General features: G+C 39.1%; 1 pseudogene; it reads right to left on the reverse strand.

The window, feature by feature from the left end:
- Positions 1 to 870: 870 nt before the first annotated feature.
- Positions 871 to 20,226, reverse strand: LOC125343108 (annotated as a pseudogene).
- Between the last annotated feature and the right edge of the window lie 1,902 nt (positions 20,227 to 22,128).

Raw genomic sequence — 22,128 nt, forward strand, 5'->3', positions numbered from 1 at the left:
TCATTATGCAGCGCAATAGATTACTGAGTTTATCCTCCAGTGTAACTGAAACTTTGTAATCAACACCTCTCCTTTCCTATTCCTCTCTCTTCCCTGTCCCAGATTCTAACAAACCACCTTTCTACTATGTGTCTATAAATAGAAGATTGTATGAAAACATCTTTCCATAGATTGAGAGAGGAAAAAATACATACATGCATATACATATGTAATATATATAGTAATGATAAAATAGTGTTATATTTACATCTATCTATCATCTATCTACCTATGATATCTGCATATATGTAGATAATCAGAAGTGCATGTTCTCTAGACCATACAAAAATAGGCTATGTAGAGGAAAACTGTAAACTATAAATGAATTACATAGAATGCAATGTTATAAATTCTGACATTGTTCAGTTATTTGAAACCATACATTATATATTCTGAAGGAGTACCTGATTGTAGATTCCACATAATGATGGACTCTTTTATGTAATATGCCACAATTAAAGCCACATTTGTGCATCAGTAGAAACAGAATTTTTTATTTTATCTCAATCTCAGCATTAGAGTTATTTCTCAAGGCTTTGGTTCTTTAGAAATATGATCTCTTATTTCCATTTGGAGCTTGACTGTTGAGAGTAAATGAAAATTAAAAGATGCCAGAATCAGTTTCTTCCAGATTTGACAAATACTTTATTGGATTCAATTTTTTTCTTCATAGATAATAGATGAAAAATATGAAAAGAGCCAATTATGATGTTACTACATTTGTAAGAATATTTCTTGTTTGTTATTGATCATCTTAATTGTATTTATGGCACAAAAGGGTGAGGCATCAAAACTTTCCAAAATGTTATTAAAGTCTAACTGGCAAGATTATCATTTTCCTGTATTTTCTGAAGATATGAATAGGAAGTTGCAAAATATATATAAAGGGAATTGCAGAGCTGTGCTATCCAGTCTCAATACTATTTGTTCCTCATCCTTTTCAAAGGTAATGATTTTATTACCTGTTGTTTTGCTGAAACTTAGGTTTCTAGTAGAATCAAAATTTATCAAAGTTAATCTGAATGCAATATGTTGTAGAACTGGTATACAGGTAGACCATTCATTCATCTGACTAAAATATTTTGCTTTAAAGTTATATATTGGTCAGTAAAGATGACATGTAATGGAAAGCCAAAATGGAAGCCTGACCATTTCCAGGTGTATTAACCATTTCTGATGTGCCTTTTACCACACCTCATGCTGCATCCTTCAAATTCTTTTACATTCAAGACTCAAGGCCTAATTTCCTTGTGTTTTTGTGCCTTAAGCAAAGTAAGCTATTGTTGTTTGTAGACTGATGATGACCACTCAAAAGGTACTAGACAATCTTTTTCAATAACTTCTGGAGGCCAAGTCACAGATAATATGCTGAAATCTCAATTTTTGAAACATTGGTTGAAATAGTCTTCTTTCTTCTGTTTCAAGAAAAATAACATTGCCAACACATTCCATCTTCCTGAAAAGCCAGTTGTTAGCATTAACTAAATGATGATTACTTGAGCCTTTCCAATCTGGATTAAGTTGAAGGAACATCCATTCTTTGAGTGTGGTGTATATATCCACTTCCTTTTGCATTACTAGTAAATTAGAAGAAGAAATGAGTAGATTCATGAGTTCTAGGCTGATTTCTTTGTAGTGTTGAATAGATGGGTGTGTCATCAAATTTCGAAGAAGCCATTCAAAACATAATCTAATCCATAAGTGTCTGCAACTATATAATATCCACACACAGTTTCACATTGTTCTTTCATGATGTCATTACATTGATAAATTAAGTCCTCCATTTGAATCAGGCAAGCTGTTGCCAAAACACCGGTAACTTGAGGGGGCTTTATTAAGAAGTCCTCATTCCCGTACAAGGAACCTAGTACAAAGTGCAAGGATTGCACATCTATATTTCAGTCATTAATTTCCTCAATAATACCTTTGTTGCTTTTTTCCATGAACCTCTAAACAGTTAGGTAAAGTATCCTGACTGACATAAAAATATTTTGTGCAAATACCATATTTTCTTCAGAGGACAGATTTTAATCTCTCTGATCATCCCATTCAAGAATAAAGTTTGGTAAGCAAATATTGATGAAATCTTAGCTTTTTTTCTTGTGGCTTGTGTGGCGTGTTATTGTGTCTAAATAGCACTCTCTGCTTTGTTTGTGCTTTTTCATTTTACTGTCAGCTATGTAATTGGGGCCAGCCAGGGAATCTGGCTGCTCTGTGCCTGGTTCCCTGTGTCCCAACACACGAAGGCCCCCATTGATGAAACCTCCCAGAGGTCCTAAGAGATACTCTTGTAGAAGCTTCCCTGCCATGGCATTTCATCAGTCTGTCATGACTGCCTCAGCCTTAGACTCACTGGATCTGAGAAGAACAGTCACAAATATCACAGAGAATGTTCAGAATTCTTGTTTGCGTTGTGACTCATGTCTGGGGCCCCGCCCCTTGACAGCCTTTTTTCCATTAAGCTTGACCCAGTCTGAGTTTCTGAATTTTCTTTTTCTTCCTTTCTCCTCCCTTCCTTTCTTTTCCTCCCTCCCTCCCTCCCTCCCTTCCTTTCTTTCTTCCTTCCTTCTTCTCTACCTCCTTCCCTCTGTCCCTCCCTTCCTTATTTCCCCTTTCCTTCTTTTTCTTCCAATTCTTCTTTCTGTTCCATCCTCTCCTCCCACCTTCCTTATTTTCCTTTTTTGGTTTGATTTAGTTTTAGTTTTAGAGAGAGTCATACTATGTTGCATAGTCTGGCCTCAATTTCTCAAATCTCTCAATTTAGTCAGATTTTACCATTTCATAATAGAAATGAGTAAGTTAAAACCTGTCTCAACAGTGTTTAAACATCCTCACATTCCCACCTCCTGGAATATGGCAGAATACCTATTCTCAACTGTCAACAGCACTGAATATATATAATCATATATCAACAAATCTTATCAGTTTAAGTGGTGAATAGTGTTCAGTTACTATAGAAGGCAAATACTGATTTAATATAGATGCACATATGTATATATATTATAGATTTTCTTCATATTCTTTGTCTATTTTTACATTCCAATATATCAAAGTAATATGTATACATATATATATACACACACATATAAAGCCTTGAGCTTAAACCCTAGTATAATTAAATTTGATTTTTTGTATAATGATTAAATCAAATCAATTTATCATTCTACTCAACATTTTATGGTGATATATTTGAAATATAGTCTCAGTTGTTGCGTTTGGTTTTTTATTGGTGCTAGTCTTGGGGCTTGAACTCAGGGCCTGTGAGTAGCCTCTTTGTGCTCAAGGCTAGTGCCCTCCCACTTGAGCCACAGTGTCACAGGTTTTTCCAAGTAGTTAATTGAAGATAACAGTCTCATGGTTTTTCCTGCGTAGGCTGGCTTCGAACCATGATCCTCGGATCTCAGCCTCCTAAGTAGCTAGGATTACAACTGTGAGCCAAAGCACCCGGCTAGTTATTTTGAATCAAGCAAACCATAATTGATGTTTCCATTTAAAAAATGTAAGATGATTTATATGTTGCTTCTCAGAAACATAATCCTCCCCTTACATCGTGATAATATTCCTTTAGTCTCTATACATCCTGAAAATTGTCTTTAAGTTTACCTTCACTCAGTATTCATTTCTCTTCCAAGACTTGCATGTCATTAGCTCTCCAAACTCACTAATTCTGTGATAAAAATTTACTTTATTCAAATATTTTGCCATGTGCTTCATTATCACTAATTTTAACTGCACCTAAGAAGCCTTGCTTTGATGCTCAATCTCACCACTCTTTCTACCCTTGCACTGATTTTATCCAATCACCATTTAATCTTTTGAAAATGTACCATATTATTAATATTTATTCTGCATATAAGGAGAAAATGTGATATTTGTCTTTTTGAGTTTGGCTTATTTGTGCAGCATGATCTTTTCTTTATTTATTCCCTGAGTACTCAAAGTTAGGTTTATTTATTTCCGTATATTTATGTTATTTCCCAAGTTCTTTTTTTCATTAAATTTTATTGACAAGGTGATGTACAGAGGGGTTACAGTTATATAATAAGGTAGTGAGTACATTTCTTGTCATATTTGTTGCACCCTCCCTCATTTTTCTTTCCCTTCCCTAGTTCAGATAAGCATATATACCATATCCAGTGTACCAAAATCATATCCAGTGACCACAGATTTCATAAGTTCTTGTAGCTCTTTGTAGCTATATCACATTGTAGTTAGAAAATATACTCAACCTGGTGTCAATTTTTAAATTAATTGAAACTGTTTTGTGACATCTTGCCTGGCCTGGAGAATATTCCATGGGCTGATGAGAAGAATATGTATGACTGTTCAATTGTGTAAATAAGCTCTGATGGTGCCTTCTTAATTTTCGTTCTTTCTCATATTACTGGTGTTTGAACTCAGGGCCTTGTACATGCTAAGCAAGTACTCTACCACTTAAGCCGTATTTTCAGCCCTTTTTGTTGTAGTTATTTATTTATTTTTAGAGAAAGGCCTCATTTTTCACTCAAATTGTCCTGGAAAATGATCTGCCTATTTACACTACTGCATAGCTGGAATGACAGGTACATGCCACTGAACTCACCTTTATTGATTTATCTTTGCTATCTTTGTTTTCTGTCTTCATGATTTGCCATTGCTGAAAGAAGGCTATTGTAGACCCTGGCTGTTACTGTATTGTAATTCTGCACTTAAAACTGTTAATATTTGTGCACTGGCATATTCAATGTATATATACTTAGCATTTATTCTGTTTATTCTGTTTTATTATTTATTATTATATGATGGTGTGCCTTTTCTTTTTTCCTAGATCATTTTTAACTTCATTTGTTTTTATGGCCATTTTTGCTTTTGGAGTCAATTCACAGGAAAGAACTTATTTTATCTCTTCATGTTCAGTGTATGAGTGTTCTTAAATACAATGTAAGTTTTCTGCAAACCAAACACAGTTGAGGCATTTCTTTCTGTATAATCATTAACTATGTATCTTTCAATTGGAGAAGTTCTAGATTTATATTCAAATAATTACTGATAAGCCTTACTGAAACCAAAATTTTATTTATGTTCTAGTTTTTACTGTAGTTCTTGTCATTGTGAGTGGATTACTTTAGTAATGTATTTTCATCCTAGTTTATTGGTTTGATTCATTTATTATAGCAAACTATTTTGAAATTAGCTTAATTCTAAAGGAAGAGATGCAAATAAATGAGTATGTAAATAACAAATCACAAAATTTGCAATCCACTCCTCCTTACATGTTATTATTATTAGTGTATATGAATTATACAAAATAAAATTGATGAATTGTGAAGCTTTGCATACATGCATATTATGGACTTTGATGATATCCATCCCCATTTCCCTCCATTATGCACTTCCTACTGATTCTCTTATAGCCAAATTTCTTGATAAGATTTCAGTGTACTAGCAAGAAAAGCAAAATTTTCAACTGGGATTAAACAAACTAAAATTATATATCTAGGATAGTCCCAGAAGAGGATCACAATAGCTTAATAGCTATGTACATGAGACCATATATTATGCTAAGCGAAATGAACTCCAAGATATGGAAAACAGGAGATTTTTCCTTGTTGCTGTTGTTTTTAACATGTGAAGTTATTTATTTAAAAAAAATTTTTTTTGCCAGTTCTGGGCCTTGGACTCAGGGCCTGAGTACTGTCCCTGGCTTCTTTTTGCTCAAGGCTAGCACTCTACCACTTGAGCCACAGCACCACTTCTGGCCATTTTCTGTATATGTAGTATATACTGTAGTATATACTACATATATATGTAGTATATACATATATATACATATATACATATATACATATATACATATATGTATATATACGTATATATACATATATACATATATATATACATATATACATATATACATATATATGTAGTATATACTGTAGTATATACTGGAAAAACTGGGATTCCAGGGAACATTCCTGAATATAATCAAGGCAGTTTATGACAAACCAACAGCAAACATAATTCTAAATGGTGAAAAACTAAAGCCATTCCCTTTAAAATCAGGAACAAGGCAGGGATGTCCACTCTCTCCCCTGCTCTTCAACATAGTACTAGAATTCCTAGCCAGAGCAATTAGGCAAGAAGAGAATATAAAGGGGATCCAAATAGGAAAAGATGAAGTTAAACTTTCTCTCTTCGCAGATGACATGATCCTATACCTAAAGAATCCCATAGACTCTACCCCCAAGCTACTAGAGCTGATACAAAACTTTGGCAAAGTTGCAGGATATAAAATAAACCTTCAAAAATCAACGGCCTTTCTCTATGCTAACAACCCGAAGACTGAGGCTGAAATCAGGAAAGCAACTCCTTTTGCAATAGCCCCCAAAAACATAAAATACCTAGGAATAACCTTAACCAAAGAAGTGAAAGACCTCTTTGAAGAGAACTTTAAAAGCTTGAAAAATGAAATTAAGTCAGAACTAAGAAAATGGAAAAACCTCCCATGCTCCTGGATTGGGAGGATTAATGTAATCAAAATGGCAATATTGCCAAAGGCTATCTACAAATTCAATGCAATACCCATTAATATCCCAACACCATTCTTTAATGAAATAGAGGAAGCAATCCAGAAATTCATATGGAACAATAAAAGACCTAGAATAGCAAAAACACTCCTAAGCAGAAAGAACAGTGCTGGAGGAATTACAATACCCAACTTCAAGCTGTATTATAAAGCTATAGTAATAAAAACAGCTTGGTATTGGCACCGGAACAGGCCTGAAGACCAATGGAACAGAATTGAAGACCCAGAATTAAACCCACAGAACTATGCCTACTTAATCTTTGATAAAGGAGCTAAAACAATAGTATGGAAGAAAGATAGCCTCTTTAACAAGTGGTGCTGGCAAAACTGGCTCAACACATGCAGCAAACTAAAACTAGATCCTTATATATCACCCTGCACCAAAATCAATTCCAAATGGATTAAAGACCTTGAAATCAAAACAGGCACCCTGAAGACATTAAAGGAAGGAGTAGGAGAAACACTTGGGCTCCTTGGCACAGGACAGAACTTCCTTAACAAAGACCCAGAAAGGCTACAAATCAAAGAAAGGTTGGACAAATGGGACTGCATCAAACTCCAGAGCTTCTGCACGGCAAAGGACATAGCTCTCAAGATAAACAGAAAGCCCACAGACTGGGAGAAGATCTTTACCGGACATTCAACAGACAAAGGCCTCATCTCTAAAATATATGCAGAACTAAAAAAATTACCTTCTTCCAAAACAAAACCGCAAAGAACCAATAGCCCCCTCATCAAGTGGGCTAACGACTTACAAAGAAACTTCTCTGATGAGGAAATGAGAATGGCCAATAGACATATGAAAAAATGCTCTACATCACTGGCCATAAAGGAAATGCAAATCAAAACAACATTGAGATTCCATCTCACCCCAGCAAGAATGTCATATATCAAGAAAACTAATAATAACAATTGTTGGAGGGGATGTGCCCAAAAGGGAACCCTACTTCATTGTTGGTGGGAATGTAAACTGGTTCAGCCACTCTGGCAAGCAGTATGGAGATTCCTCAGAAGGCTCAATATAGAACTCCCCTATGACCCAGCAGCCCCACTGTTGGGTATCTATCCAAAAGCCCACAAACAAAATCACAGTAATGCCACCAGCACAACAATGTTCATCGCAGCACAATTTGTCATAGCGAGAAGCTGGAACCAACCCAGATGCCCCTCCATAGATGAATGGATCAGGAAAATGTGGTACATTTACACAATGGAATTTTATGCCTCTATCAGAAAGAATGACATTGTTCCATTTGTAAGGAAATGGAAGGACTTGGAAAAAGTTATACTAAGTGAAGTGAGCCAGACCCAAAGAAACATGGACTCTATGGCCTCCCTTATTGGGAATAATTAGTACAGGTTTAGGCAAGCCATAGCAGAGCATCACAAGGCCCAATAGCTATACCCTTAGAAACACATAAGATGATGCTAATTGAAATGAACTCCATGTTATGGAAACAAGGGATATATCACAGTTGTAACTACTTTCAACGTCCTATGTGTATGTGTAGTTTCTATTATTGATGAAGTTCTTGTATCACCTTCCTATGATTGTACCTACACTATCTCTGTAATCTTATCTGAGTATATTGGAAACCGTGTTTACTGGTATTGGAAGTAGGAAATTCAAAGGCAATACCAAATTCGAGAGACACAGGGTAAAAAAAGAGAAATAACTACAAAAGCAATACTTGCAAAACTGTTTGGTGTAAGTGAACTGAACACCTAGGGGGGGGGAGGGAAAGGGGGGGAGGGAGGGGGGCATGAGGGACAAGGCAACAAACAGTACAAGAAATGTATCCAATGCCCAACGTATGATACTGTAACCTCTCTGTACGTCAGTTTGATAATAAAAATTTGAGGAAAAAAAATAAATAAAAAATAAATTAAGTAAAAAAAAAAAAGAAAAAAATTTTTTTTTTGCCAGTTCTGGGCCTTGGACTCAGGGCCTGAGTACTGTCCCTGGCTTCTTTTTGCTCAAGGCTAGCACTCTACCACTTGAGCCACAGCACCACTTCTGGCCATTTTCTGTATATGTAGTACTGGGGAATTGAGCCCAGGGCTTCATTTATACAAGACAAGCACTCTTGCCACTGGACCATATCCCCAGCCCTATTTAAAAAAAAATTTTCCCTACAGTTTATCCCCGGTTGTCACTGTGTTTGATTTTGGTACCCAGAGTACTGTATATATGTTTATCTGATGTATGCTTATCTGAATTAGGGAAGAGAAGGGAAGTAACAAAGGACAAAGGGCAAACCAATGTAAAAGTGATACTCATAAGACAATATGTTAGAAATTAACTGTACAACTTGGGAGGAAGGAGGAGGGAAGGGGGAAAATGAGGAATGGGGTAACAAGTTTGACAAGAAATGTACTCACTATCTTATGTATGTAACTGTAACCCCTCTGTATATCACCTTGACAATAAAATTAAATTTAAAAAAACAAAGATAAATTTATCTGCATAGCAAAAAAAATCCAACCAGGTGAGTAAAGACATAACATACAGAATAGAGGAAAAAAATTCAAAATTGTGTAACTGCAAGGAACTAATACTCAGAGTTTGTGAAGAATTCAAACATCTCAACAGAAATGAGCAAACTGTCCAATGACAAATTTCTCAAGAGAAATACAAATGGCTAACAGTTGTTTTTTTAAAGTCTCACATATCTGAGAGTCAGGGAAATGAAAATCAATAACATGGTGGAATACTGTCTCACCACAGTAGAATGGTTATCATAAAAAATGAAATGTAGTTGCAAGGCTGTGGGGAAAGCTACACCTTTATGCACAACTCGTGTGATATCCATAATATAGTTACTGCCCAATACAATATGGATATTCTTCAAAACTATAGAAAGAATTAGCTATGGTCCAGCTATCTTACAACTTTTCTTTTTGCCAGTCTTAGGGCTTGGACTCAGGGTGTGAGCACTGTCCCTGGCTTCTTTTTGCTCAAGGCTAGCACTCTACCACTTGAGCCATAGCTCCCACTTCTGGCCGTTTCTGCTTATGTGGTGCTAAAGAATCGAACCCAGGGATTCATGCATGCTAGGCAAGCACTCTACCACTAGGCCATATTCCCAGCCCCTCCTACAACTTTTATACACCCAAAGGCAATGAAATTTTATGTAACAGACATACCATCACTGCAGTACCATGATTACTGCACTAACACTGAAAATAAGCAAGATAAGCAATCAAGCTAAGTGTTCATTTATGGATAAATAAAAAAGGATGTTTGTCAGAGGCCGCACAGTCAGCAGTGCACCTCAAGGGCCCCCAAGGCCATTCAAGTTCTAATCCAAAAGGAAAACAAAAGGTTTGCATAGGCATGGCTGCACCAGGTGTTGTTGATATCTAAGGCAAATCAGAAACCCTCTGTTCATCCTGACCAATGGACTTCTCTGCCCTCACTCATGTGAGGAAATCTTGAACAGTTGTTCCAGCCTCAGGAAGTTAGCACAAGAGGCCCATGAATCTTACTATCAGTGTGAAGTAGCACTTCTTGGTTATCATAGAAATCACACTGCCATCCCAGTCACAAGGTCTTCATCCATCTCTAAGATATTTAAATTTATCTCTCACAGGGGAGCTTTAAGTCACACCTTACTTATTCACTTGACTCTGAATGAGAAATTGAATGACTTACTCAATGAATGAGTGAATGAGATCTTCAGAAAACATTAGAATCTAGACCAGAATAGGAGAAAGCTAAAGTTGAATATAATGTAGAACTCAGGAATAGGTACCACAGAAAAACAAAGGCATGTACTTGGGGTATAGATTAAAGCCCTCACAGAGCAGGAAGCTAATCTTTTCATCATAATTCCCAGGGATCAGAGGACATCACAGTGTTGAGGAAGGGGAGCCTGGGGGATTTGCTCTTCTGCAGGCAGAGGCCAAAGACAGAGAGGTCTCACCCCATAGTGATTATACAATTTATAAGGCTCATCTGCAAAAGTCCACAACATGAAGTAAGAATGCAAACATTTATTAAATTCAACACTTAAGTTTGTTATAAGCACCAAGATGACAAGAGCAACCATCATAATTTTCTGTTTGAGTTTTCTAGAGGTGAGTTATATATTTTCTTTTGTATGCTGCACCTGTGTTGAGGTAGTTATACTCCCTAGTACTGTGCAGCAAAAGTTCAAGGTGAAAGACACTTTGATTTTGTTGTGCATCTATACAACAACTTTGTAAATTGTATACAACTACCCACCAAGGAGACAAGTAGCACAACTTCATGAGAATAGTGATATTCTTCAACAGTTCCAAATACGTTGAGGCTTATGTAATGCTTCTTTTTCCATTGGAGTTTTTTAAATAAACAAGTTTTTCTTTTTTTCTCTCAAAAGTACATTTGTCAAGATAGAATCCAAATGCACAGGGTTCATTTCACATCATTTAAAAGTGTTTGCTTAATTATGTCTGGCCAGGAACAACACTGAAGGGAATGGAACTCTTTATGGAGCCCATGAAGACTATGGCCATGCACTGCAATTGTAGCCTCAGTGAGGAGTCTACATTTCTGATGACAAACCAGTATTGTGCCCATAACGAGGTTGAAACGAAAGTCTTAGGTGCCAAGAAGCAACAAGCCAACAAAGTTAAGGGCATTTTGGGTCCAGACAAAGAACCCAGTTCAAGGGTTTCTCAGAAAGCAGCTGGAGCTTCCTGGAGAGGGGTCGCTCCCCTTTAAACCTCCTTCAAAGACCACAAACCAGCACCTGTCCCTGTCAGAAAAGCCCTGAATTCATTGCAGGAGTACAGGATTCCAGGTATTTGAGAGTCAGAATAGCTGAGACTCACAGTAACAATTAGGATGGTCTGAGACGTGACATTAATGTCATTTTTCCTACTACTGGTGCTTGTTAGCCATGGCCTTTTTTGTTACTCCAGACTCCAACAGCAAACCAAGTTGGCATGTGACCTTCTGTAGGAGCTGTGGACCTGGTGTCTGTCCACCAGGCAAAGGGCAAGCACAGTCAGCCATATCCAGGTCTTCAGAGACGTTCCTGTGATCTAACATCGTAAATGTCTTCCAGAATCTTTCAGCAATGTCCCTGAGCTCTGGAATATTCTACCTTCTCCCTCCTCCCCATGACATTTTGAAGGTACATAACAATAGTACACCTACCCTAAGTCCTCATCTGCTGCAGAACTATTGTCATAAGCAGCCTCAACCACACCCTGGGTGACAATTTCTAGTTTGTTGGCCTTTTGGGGGTCCTCCCTGGTCTCACTTGGGTGTATGCATGTTCCTCTGCAAAGACAAGATCAGATAAGCAGCAAAACAGTAGAGTAGAAAAGACAGGACACTTTCTAAGGCTTGGGGTGGGGCCCCTGTTGAACCAGACTGGATTCTTGCCACTGAGGAGCAGATCAGGCACACTGAACCACCCTGGGGAATTTCATTCTCCCCTCTCTGCCGAGCCAGCTGGCAGTGAAAAGGGAATCCTGAATGAGGGGGGTGAAGATTAAAGAAAAGGAAAAATACAAGACAAGAGAAAAAAGACAAGAGGCAAAGATGGGGTACAGAAGGTGTGCATCTCGAGATTGTAACTCAAGACTGCAGCCCAGTTTATTCTTAACTCCCAGCTTATATGCAGTTTTGGAACCAGGGAATAGCATAAGGTTGCTAAAATTCAAGAACACAAAGAGGCTTTGAAGTTCACAACATTTGATTACAGTAAACACAGGATGAGGTTGATTAACATAGGAATGTACTTCAGTGGACATAGCAAGGCGCGGACATAGCAAAGGACATAGCAAAGCAATTCTGGATAGTGGCTGTGAACAAATGTCCTTGTATCTAGCATATCCTGGTGATAACAGCACAGCCAGAGGTCAGAATTAATTTAGCTGCAAGTTTGACTCCCGACATTTCCCCCATCTTTGTTTAAAGAAGAGAACCCGCCTGTCTTAGGTGGGTTGGGTCACCTAGCCTGCCTTACCCATCCTGGGGATCATCTTCAGAGCAATGCTGAAGGCCCTGTCTTAGGTAGGTCAAGCTGGCCCCGCCCTCATACCCGTCTCTGGCTGCAGTTCCTCTGGGGAAAATTCATTCACTTGGAGCCTGCACTGCTTTTATTGCCTAGAATTGCTTTGGCTATTCTAGGTCTTTTGCTGTTCCATTTGAATTTATGGGTTGCTTTCTCTAATTCAGTAAAGAATGTAGCTGGGGTCTTGATGGGGATCGCATTGGATTTGTATAAAAATTTGGGCAATATGGCCATTTTCACTATATTAATTCTTCCTACCCATGAGCATGGGAGGTCTTTCCATCTCTTTGTGTCTTCTTTGATTTCCTTTTTTAGGTTTTTATAGTTCTCATTAAATAGACCCTTCACATCTTTAGTTAGGTTGATCCCTAGGTAATTTATTCTTTTTTTTAGCTACTGTAAATGGAATTGCTTCCATAATTTCCTTTTCTGCTTGTACATTGCTGGTGCACAGAAAAGCTGCTGACTTTTGTGGATTGATTTTGTATGCTACGTTGCCAAAATGGTGTATTAGGTGTAGGAGTTTGGGGACTGAGTTTTTGGGTCATTCAGATATAAGATCATGTCATCTGCCAATAGGGATAGCTTGATTTCTTCTTTGCCGATGTGGATCCCTTTGATGTCCTCCTCTTGCCTTATTGCTATGGCTAGGGATTCCAGCACTATGTTGAAAAGAAGTGGGGAGAGTGGGCATCCTTGTCTTGTTCCTTAATTTTAGGGGGAATGATTTTAGTTTATACCCATTTAATATGATATTAGCAGTTGGTCGGTTGTATATGGCTTTTATTGTTTTAAGGAATTTTCCATCTATTCCTGTTCTCTCCAGAGATTTTAATAAGTATGGATGTTGTATTTTGTCAAAGGCTTTTTGGGTATCGACTGAGATAACAATGTGATTCTTGATTTTAGACATGTTGATGTGGTGAATTACATTGATTGATTTACGGATGTTGAACCATCCTTGTGTCTGTGGGATGAAGCCTACTTGGTCGGGATGTACAATTTTCTTGATCAGTTTCTGGATCCTGTTAGCTAATATTTTATTGAGGAGCTTTGCATCTGTGTTCATTAGTGATATTGGTCTGTAGTTCTCTTTTTTTGTTGGGTCTTTGCCTGGTTTGGGGATGAGCATAATATTAGCTTCATAGAATGAGTTTGTGATTTTTCCCTCTGTTTCTATTTTGCGAAAGAGTTTGGGGAGTATTGGTATTAGCTCTTCACTAAAGATTTTATAGAATTCATTGGTGAATCCATCTGGACCTGGGCTTTTCTTTGTTGTGAGGCTCTTGATTACCCCTGTATCTCGCTGTAAGTTATTGGTTTATTTAGTTGATTTATTTCTTCTTGATTCAGTTTGGGCAGTTTATATTTCTGTAAGAAGTGATCCATTTCTGTAAAATTATTGTTTTTTAGTGCGTAGAGGTTCTGGAAATAGTTCCTTATGATTGTTTGAATATCATGTGTATTTGTTGTAATTTTTCTGGTGCAGTCCCTGATTTTATGGATATGAGTCTCTTCTCTTCTTTGTTTTGTAAGTCTTGTGAGGGGTCTGTCAATTTTACTTATTTTCTCAAAGAACCAGCTTTTAGTCTGATTTATTAGTTGAATGGTCTTTCTGTTTTTCAATCAGATTTGTCTCTTGTTTAATCTTTGTGATCTCTCTCCTCCTAGTCATTTTAGATTTGATGAATTCTTGTTTCTCCAGTTTTTTCTTAAATTTAATTGTGAAATTATTGACCTGCTCTGCTTCCATTCTTTTCATGTTAGTGCTGAGGGCAATGATCTTGCCCCTCAATACTGCCTTAGCTGTATGCCATAGGTTTCTTTGTGATGTATTTTCATTGTCTTTGTGGCTTATGAATTCTTTAATTTCATCCTTAATTTGGTCTATAGCCCAAGTGTTAGATAACAGTGAGGGGTTCAGTCTCCATGTATTAGTATAGTCTCTGTGGCATCCTTTGTTATTGAGGGTTAACTTGATTCCACTGTGGTCACATGTAATACATGGGATGACATCAATACTTTTGTATTTGCTGAGGTTCTTTGTGTGGGCTATGACATGATCTATTTTGGAGTATGTTCCATGGGCTGCTGAGAAGAATGAGTATTGGGTCTCTGTAGGGTGAAAGACTCTGTACAGATCTATCAGATCCATTTGGGATATGATGTTACTTAGGTTCTAAGTTAATCCTCTGGGTGTTGGAATTGTCTCTTGAAGAGAGTGGGGTATTAAAGTCTCCCACTATGATTGTGTTTGGGTCTATCTTGCTATGTAGTTCTGTGAGAATTTGCTTGACATATGTAGGTCCTCTTTTGTACGGTGAGTATAAATTTATCACTGTGATGTCTTGATTCTGGATTTTTCCTTGTATTAAAATGTAGTGTCCTACTTTGTCTTGATTTGATTTGATTTTCTTTGTCTTGAGTTGATTTTAATGAGTAGTCCAGCTTGTCTGAGATCAGGATGGCTACTCCTGCCATTTTGGCAGGTGCGTTTGCTTGGAAGATCTAGCTCCATCCTTTCATTTGGAGCCTGTTTTTGACCCTTGCTGTAAGGTGGGTCTCTTGTAGACAACAGATGGCAACTTTGTGTTTGTGGATCCACTCTGCCAGTCTGCTCCTCTTTATCAGAGTTTATACCGTTTATATTCAAAGAGATCAAGGATAAGAGTGTTTTTTCCCCTTCCATTTTCCTGTTAGGCTGTTTTTCTTCTCCTTTTTTTTTCTCTAGTCTTTAATGAGCTGCTCTTTCTGTTGGGCTCTGGCTATGGTAGTTTCTTTCTGTTTCTGTCTGGGTGTCCTGTACGATTTCTGTTGGGTAGGGTTCCCCTCTTAGAATTCTCTGTAAGGCTGGTTTTTTATTCACATACTCCTTTAGATCCTCTTTGCTATGGAAAGATCTGGTTGTTCCCTCAAAGTTGAATTCTAGTTTTGCTGGATATCTAATTCTGGGTTGCCAATTATAGGCCTGTAGGACTTGGGTTGTGTTCTTCCATGCTCTTTGTGCATGGTAGGTTTGTGTGGAGAGGTCTGCTGTGATTTGGATCCTTTTCCCATTGTAGTATAGCTTTTTCTTCGCTTTGACTGAATTCAAAATTTGCTCTTTATTCTTGAGATCTGAAGTCTTGATTATTATGTGCCTGGGCGAGGATTTTCTAGGGTCTGGTCTGCCAGGTGTCCTATAGGATTCGGTTACTTGGGTGAGGTCCATTGTGAGATTGGGGAAGTTTACTGCAATAACTCTATTGAAAATATGTTGTAGTCCTCTGCTCTGGTATTAGGTTCCTTCTTCTATTCCAATTATGTGCAGATTATATCTCTTGTCTTTGTCCACTAGCTCCTGGATTAGTCTGCCCTGAAGCTTTAACGTTTCTTGGAGTGTGGTAATTTTCTGGTCCTTATCAGCTGCATCATCGTCCAAGAGAGAGATTCGGGATTCAATATGGTGAATTCTTTGTGCTCTGGATTCAAGTGTGGAGTTTATGGATGTCAGGGAGCTATTTATAGTTGCCAGATCTGCTTTCATCGTGGAAATTTCTTCCTTTAAAAAGTTGTATTTTAAATCTATTTTTTCATGCATTTCGCTTCTCAGTATGTTAAGGTCTTCTTTAACGGAGGTTTGCACTGTATCAATTCTTGCTTCCATTTCTTTCTTGACTTCCTGAAGGTCCTTCGAGACTTCCATTCTAAACTCCTGGAATTGTTTTCTGAGTTCATTCCTGAGGCTTTCCATCATTTCTGCTATCATAGTCTCACTTGTTTTTTTATTCTCCATCTCCTCTTCGGACATACAGCTTTTTGGCTGTATGAGTTGGCTTGAAATTTCATGAACTTTGTAATATTTCTTTGTGATTTGTGCATCTGGAGATCTGTAGGTGGCTTCCTTGGGTTGGCTTTGTGCTGGTTCCCGCTGGTCCGTCAGTGGAGACTTGTTTGTGTCCTGGCTCTGGGTTTGAGTTTGGCTGTTGAACCTTACTGCCCAATGGGTAAGTGTGACCATCTCGGTTGTTCCTGGGGTGGTCACTCTCACTGCACTTGGGGGTGAGTAGGTTCTGTGTCTTTCTTTGCAGTACTGTGTCCTGTTGCTGTGTTACTCTGACCCTAGTGTGCCCCTGATGGGGGTGTGTGGGTCGGTGATTCAGTGTGACGTGGAGACTTCTTTCTTCTTTGATTCTTTTCCCACTTGGTACCGTGGTCAGTGGAGCTCACCTCTCATATTGAGAGTTGCCGCTGAGAGTAGAGTCAGTTCTGAGTCCTGAACTCGGGTCCTAATTGCGTACGTTTTCCTGCTGAAAGCTGATACTGTAACACTTGAGCAACTACTCACCTTCAGTATTTTTGCTCTTAGGTGGAGATAATTGTCTCTAGTATTTATCATCCAAGCCTAGATTCAAACCACAATTTTTGTCTTAATCTCTTACTAGTTAGGGTTAAGACGTAAAACATTAGTGCTTGGCTACATTTTATTTTTGTACAAGACTGTGTTTGAATTTACTAGCTTGCTAAGCAGGTGCTGTAGCAGTTTGTGGCCCATTTCACCTCAAGGAATATATCTCAGTATAGCCCTACCCCTCCACTGACCCTCTCCCCCAGCCTGCTGGATACACTTCTGGATAAAGCTTATTTTCTGGTTTATTTTATATGCAATGGCCACTCAGTGCTGTCTGTCTGTCTCTCCCATCCTTCCTTCCTTCCTTCCTTCCTTCCTTCCTTCCTTCCCTTTCTTCTTTTTTTATTTTTCTCTTTCTTTATTTGTTTCTTTCTTTTTTTTCCTTTCTGATACCTGTTCTTAACCTTTTCAGTAGCTAGCTCTCTACCTAAAGAACCATGACTCCAACCCCTTTCAGTGTTTATTCTCAAATGCTTACTATATCAAGAACACTCTCCAGTAGGGACAATGGAATTACAAAGGCATTTGGATAAAGAAAATGGGTGATCATTTCTATTGGCTAATACACTGGAAGCATCTGGTGGATTGTCATGCTTTCAATTTAACAGTAGAAAAAAAGTGCCATGGTGGAGGATTACCACCAATGGATTCATTTCTCAGTGTCTCTCCTGATCAATTATTTCATTTTTCAAGAAAGCAAACTTTGACAAAATTAATATCTTACATGAGAAGAAAAAAGTACTTAGTTATGAAGTTTAATTCATATAAATTAACTAAAGCTCAGCTACAAGGAAACTGGACTGTGGCTTCACCCTTATTATAGCTTCAAAGCTTGGCTGGGCTGCTTGGTATTCAGTGATTTTGGCCATCTTAGGAGCCCAAGAGGATTCATGGAATAGGCATTGATGAGAAAGGAAGGTTAAGAGTTTTGTAGTGGTTTGGGGGCAGAAATATCAGAGGAGCTCATTACTAAATGCATGGGTGGAGATGACGCTTGGCTCACACTTGATCAAAGGCCATGGCTGGCAGTACACTGAACATGTGGTAGAAGTTCATGGAATTTTATAGAGGAGCTAAAGAGGTTTTGGCAAGCAACAGAGTTAGCCCAGGGCAAGATTACACCCAGTCAGCAAATTGTGCTTAGATAAAAAGACATAAACCTTGATCTGAAATTTATGAATGGAATTCAATTAAGGTTCCCTACCTCCTTGGGCAGTCTCATTTGTGAATAGAAAGACCTGGGTACCCAGTATATGTTGATTCCTGGTAGGATTGACAGCTAACCATGAACAGAAAAGCCTGGTCTTGAGTCAGTGATACAATCAGCAGGGGTGTTGAGAATGGGCCTGATAAGCCCATGAGCTCAGTGTGAGTGAATATTGGGGTTTTCACTTCACCCAAGCACACTTCACAACTCTACAGGTATCTCCCGGTTAGGCCTAGCAGAGGGGACCTTAAGAACCACACAGGATGAAAGAATATTCACAAACTCTTGATCTCTGGACCTGTGTGTGAGTTAAGGAGGGAGTGAATGAATGATTTATGGATGGAGAAATGGAATGGATAGGATCTACGAAAAAAAACTGGAACCTAAACTTGAATATAGGAAAGCTAATGTTGGGTATTATGTAGAACTCAGAAAACAGCTCCCACAGAGAATATAAAGCAGGCTGGTCTCCCACAGTAATTATTCAATTTGGAAGGCTCATCTGTAGAAATTCACAACATCAAGTAAGAATGGAAACATTTATTAAACAGAACAATGAAGTTTGTTATAAACATCAAAGTGGCAAGAGCAACCATCATAGTTTTCTAGATATGGGTTTTCTGGAGGAGATTTCATCCATTTACATTTTTATACTGCACAGAGGTTGCACTACAGTTATATTTCCCCATACTCTACAGCAAATATTCATCATTTTACATAAAAAAGTCCATTTGAAGGCATATAGTGTCCCTACAAACGCACCAGGGTGATGGGTTCCTCAGCAGGCAGTTGGGGTTCCCAAGGCTGGGTAGCCCCTGAGATCTGGAGGATTCAATGTGTAATTTGTGGGGAACAATGGCATTATGAACAGGATTGAGTCTGCTCCCAGGGATGTTGAGGGCCTGTGGCCCTGCAGGCCTCAAAAAGTTGTTCAGTCCTTGAAGATGGGCCTGCTCAGAGGTGGGGTTTTAGGACAGAGTGATCCTGCCATGGGCTGACAATGTGCGCTGACAAAGTGCGAAGTGCATGCTAATAATTCCCCTTGCCCTAGTAACACAGCAGGCCCATGTTCGGATGGACTTTAACAGTGGGTGCTTGAACATCGACTGGTTGCAAGGTTATCAAAGAAAAGATCTCTGTCCCTGGCTTCAAGATTCAGGACTATTTCCCCAAAATAGAGACAGGAATTACATTAGAGAGCCAACAATTTAGAGCACTTTTCTCTTTGGAAGAATGAAAGGTGAAATGGATGCTTTTGTAAAATTATTTATGATGTGTCACCTTCACTGTCAGTTAATCTCTGGAAATAGAGAGGTTGGGATCTATGGGTTGCATTATGAGAATCATTTGAGAACAAGTAATGTCAATTGAAGGGAATGATAGGCATAAAACAATTTGAACAAATGGAACATTTCATGTTGCTGAAATCTGGCATTTACAGAACTTCTGTGGATGCCATCACTGGGTAAAGCAACGTAACATACAGGTCTATGGAAGGAGGAGGGCCCGCCTCTCATGTAGAAATGCAGTAAGTGTCTTAAAGGACCAATTTGAGATAGTAAATCAGTTCTTCCACCTCTTCCTCCTCCTTATCCATCTCCTCATTATTCACCTTCTCCTCCAGATGTTTCTCTCCCTTTTTCCCTACCATCATCTCCTCCTCCATTTTCATCTTATCATCCTCCTCTCCCTTCTCTCCCTTCTCCTCCTCATCCTCTTCCTTCCTCTCCTCCTTCTTCAGGTTCTGCTCTTTCACATCCTCCTCCAGCTTTTCTTCCACCTCCTGTTTCTCTTCCGAATTCTTCTCTTCCTCCTCCTCCTTTTTGTACTTCTTGTCCTCTTCCATCTCACCCCTTTCCTTCTCCTCCCCCAATTCTTTCTCTTTCTTTTCCTCTTGCATTTCTTCTGCCCCCTTTTTCACCTCTTCCTTCGCCTCCTTCTCAAACAACTGATTCTTCTTGTCCCTCTCCTCACTTTCTGCCTCCTCCTCCTCCTCCTCCTCCTCCTCCTCCATTTTCTCCAAATCCTGTACCTCCTTCTCTAACTGCTTTTTTTCTTCAATTCTTTCTCTTTCTCCTCCTCCTTCTCCATATCCTCCTTCTCTTCTTCCTTCTCCCCACTTTCCTCTTCTTTCTCAGCCTTCTCCTCCTCCTTCTCAATGTTCTTAGCCTCTAATCCTTTCTCTTTCTTTTCTTCTTGTGTTTCTTCATCCTTATCTTCTGCCCCCCTTTTCTCCTCTTCCTTCTCCTCCTCCTTTCTCAACACAAACTGAGTCTTCCTGTCCCTATCCTCAGTTTGCTCATCCTTCTCCTTCTCCTCCATTTTCTCTAACTTCTCTTCCTCCCATTCAAACTTCTTTAGCTCCACCAATTCTTTTTCTTCTTCATCCTCCTCCTCTGGAACCTCCTCTGTCTCCATCTCCTCTTTCTCCTCTTCCTTCTCCCCACTTTCCTCTTCTTTCTCAACCTTCTCCTCCTCTTTCTCTAACTTCTCCTACTCCAATTCTGTCTCTTTTGTTGCCTGTTGCATTTCCTCCTCTTTTTCTTCTGCCCCCTTTTTCTTCTCCTCCCCCATTCTATCCCACAACTGGTTTTTTTTCTCCACTTCCTCATTCTCCTCCTGCTCCTCCTCCCTTTTCTCTAAATTCCCTTCCTCCTTCTCTAACTTGTTTTCCTCTTTTAGTTTTTTCTCTTCCTCCTTCTCTTCCTCCTTCTCCCCCTGAACCTCCTCTCTCTCCATCACCTCCTTCTCTTTCTTCTCCCCCCTTTCCTCCTTTTTCTCCAACTTCACCTCCTCCTTCTCTATCTCCTCCACCTTCAATTCTTTCTCTTGGGTTATATATTCATCTTCCTCATCCTTCCATTCAGCCCCAGTATGAGGTCCTGTCATATCCCCTGAGATTCCTCTCGGTGCTGCAGAGTCTAACACTAAATCTCTTTCCCCAAAGGCTGGCCTTGTGGTACAACCAACTACTGGATCTTTAACTGAGCAGTAGGGAAATGCTCGAGTTCGGATCTCCCGAAAGACCTCCAGAGACCAAGACCAATGCAAGCAGCAAAAAGGGCGTTTATTTTGAGCTAGCTCAGTCCTCTGCACACTCAGCATGCTGGTGACGCTAAGAGGCCCTGAGCCTGGGGCTTCCAGCTGTTTTATACATTCTTTGGGGAAGACAGGGACTTAGCATACATCACAGCATCTTTCAACAGATCAACACACACCACGGGAAAATTAAAAAATAATTCTAAAGCATGTTTGGCACATTTGGTGGTGGGAAGGAATCTGGAAAGGGTCATTGGTCAGATCAAGGGACTGGTGCATTTCAAATTGATTGGTTAATCCATAGGGGTGTAGCAAGGGGGATGTTTGTATAGCTGCAGGGTTTTGATTAGATATTGGAAATTGTAGTCACAGTTGGAAATCCCTCTCACAAATACTGGAAATCACACTCACGATTAGATACCGAAAATCCCACTCATAATTACTGGAAATCACACTCACAGTTGGATATGGTCTTTACCGGGAAGCGAGGGGTGGGGGGTAGGACTTACAGTAAGGTCAAGCAGGTACAGAATGGGGTCTTAGTACAATATGGAGTTACTCTGGTCCTTCACAATGGCTTTACAGTAGCAGTGGCTATCCTCTCAGGAACATGTTTGCCCATTCCTGACTCCACCAAAATCCGGTGACCTTTGTTCTGTCTCTGCAAACTGCACTCTCCTTCTCTCTTCAAAGAAGTAATGTGCTATGGAGGGGAAGAGATCTGAACCCACTAAGGCATGTTCCTGGGCATAGGACCAGCTATGAATCCCCAAATCATTCTGTGTCAACACCAACTTTATAACCATCTCCACTATCTCCAGTATAATGACAACACCACCACCATCATCATCCCTATTTCCACCTGAAACTGCCTCAC

Source organism: Perognathus longimembris, chromosome 28 (genome assembly GCF_023159225.1).
Source record: "Perognathus longimembris pacificus isolate PPM17 chromosome 28, ASM2315922v1, whole genome shotgun sequence".
In the NCBI taxonomy this organism is placed as follows: domain Eukaryota; kingdom Metazoa; phylum Chordata; class Mammalia; order Rodentia; family Heteromyidae; genus Perognathus; species Perognathus longimembris.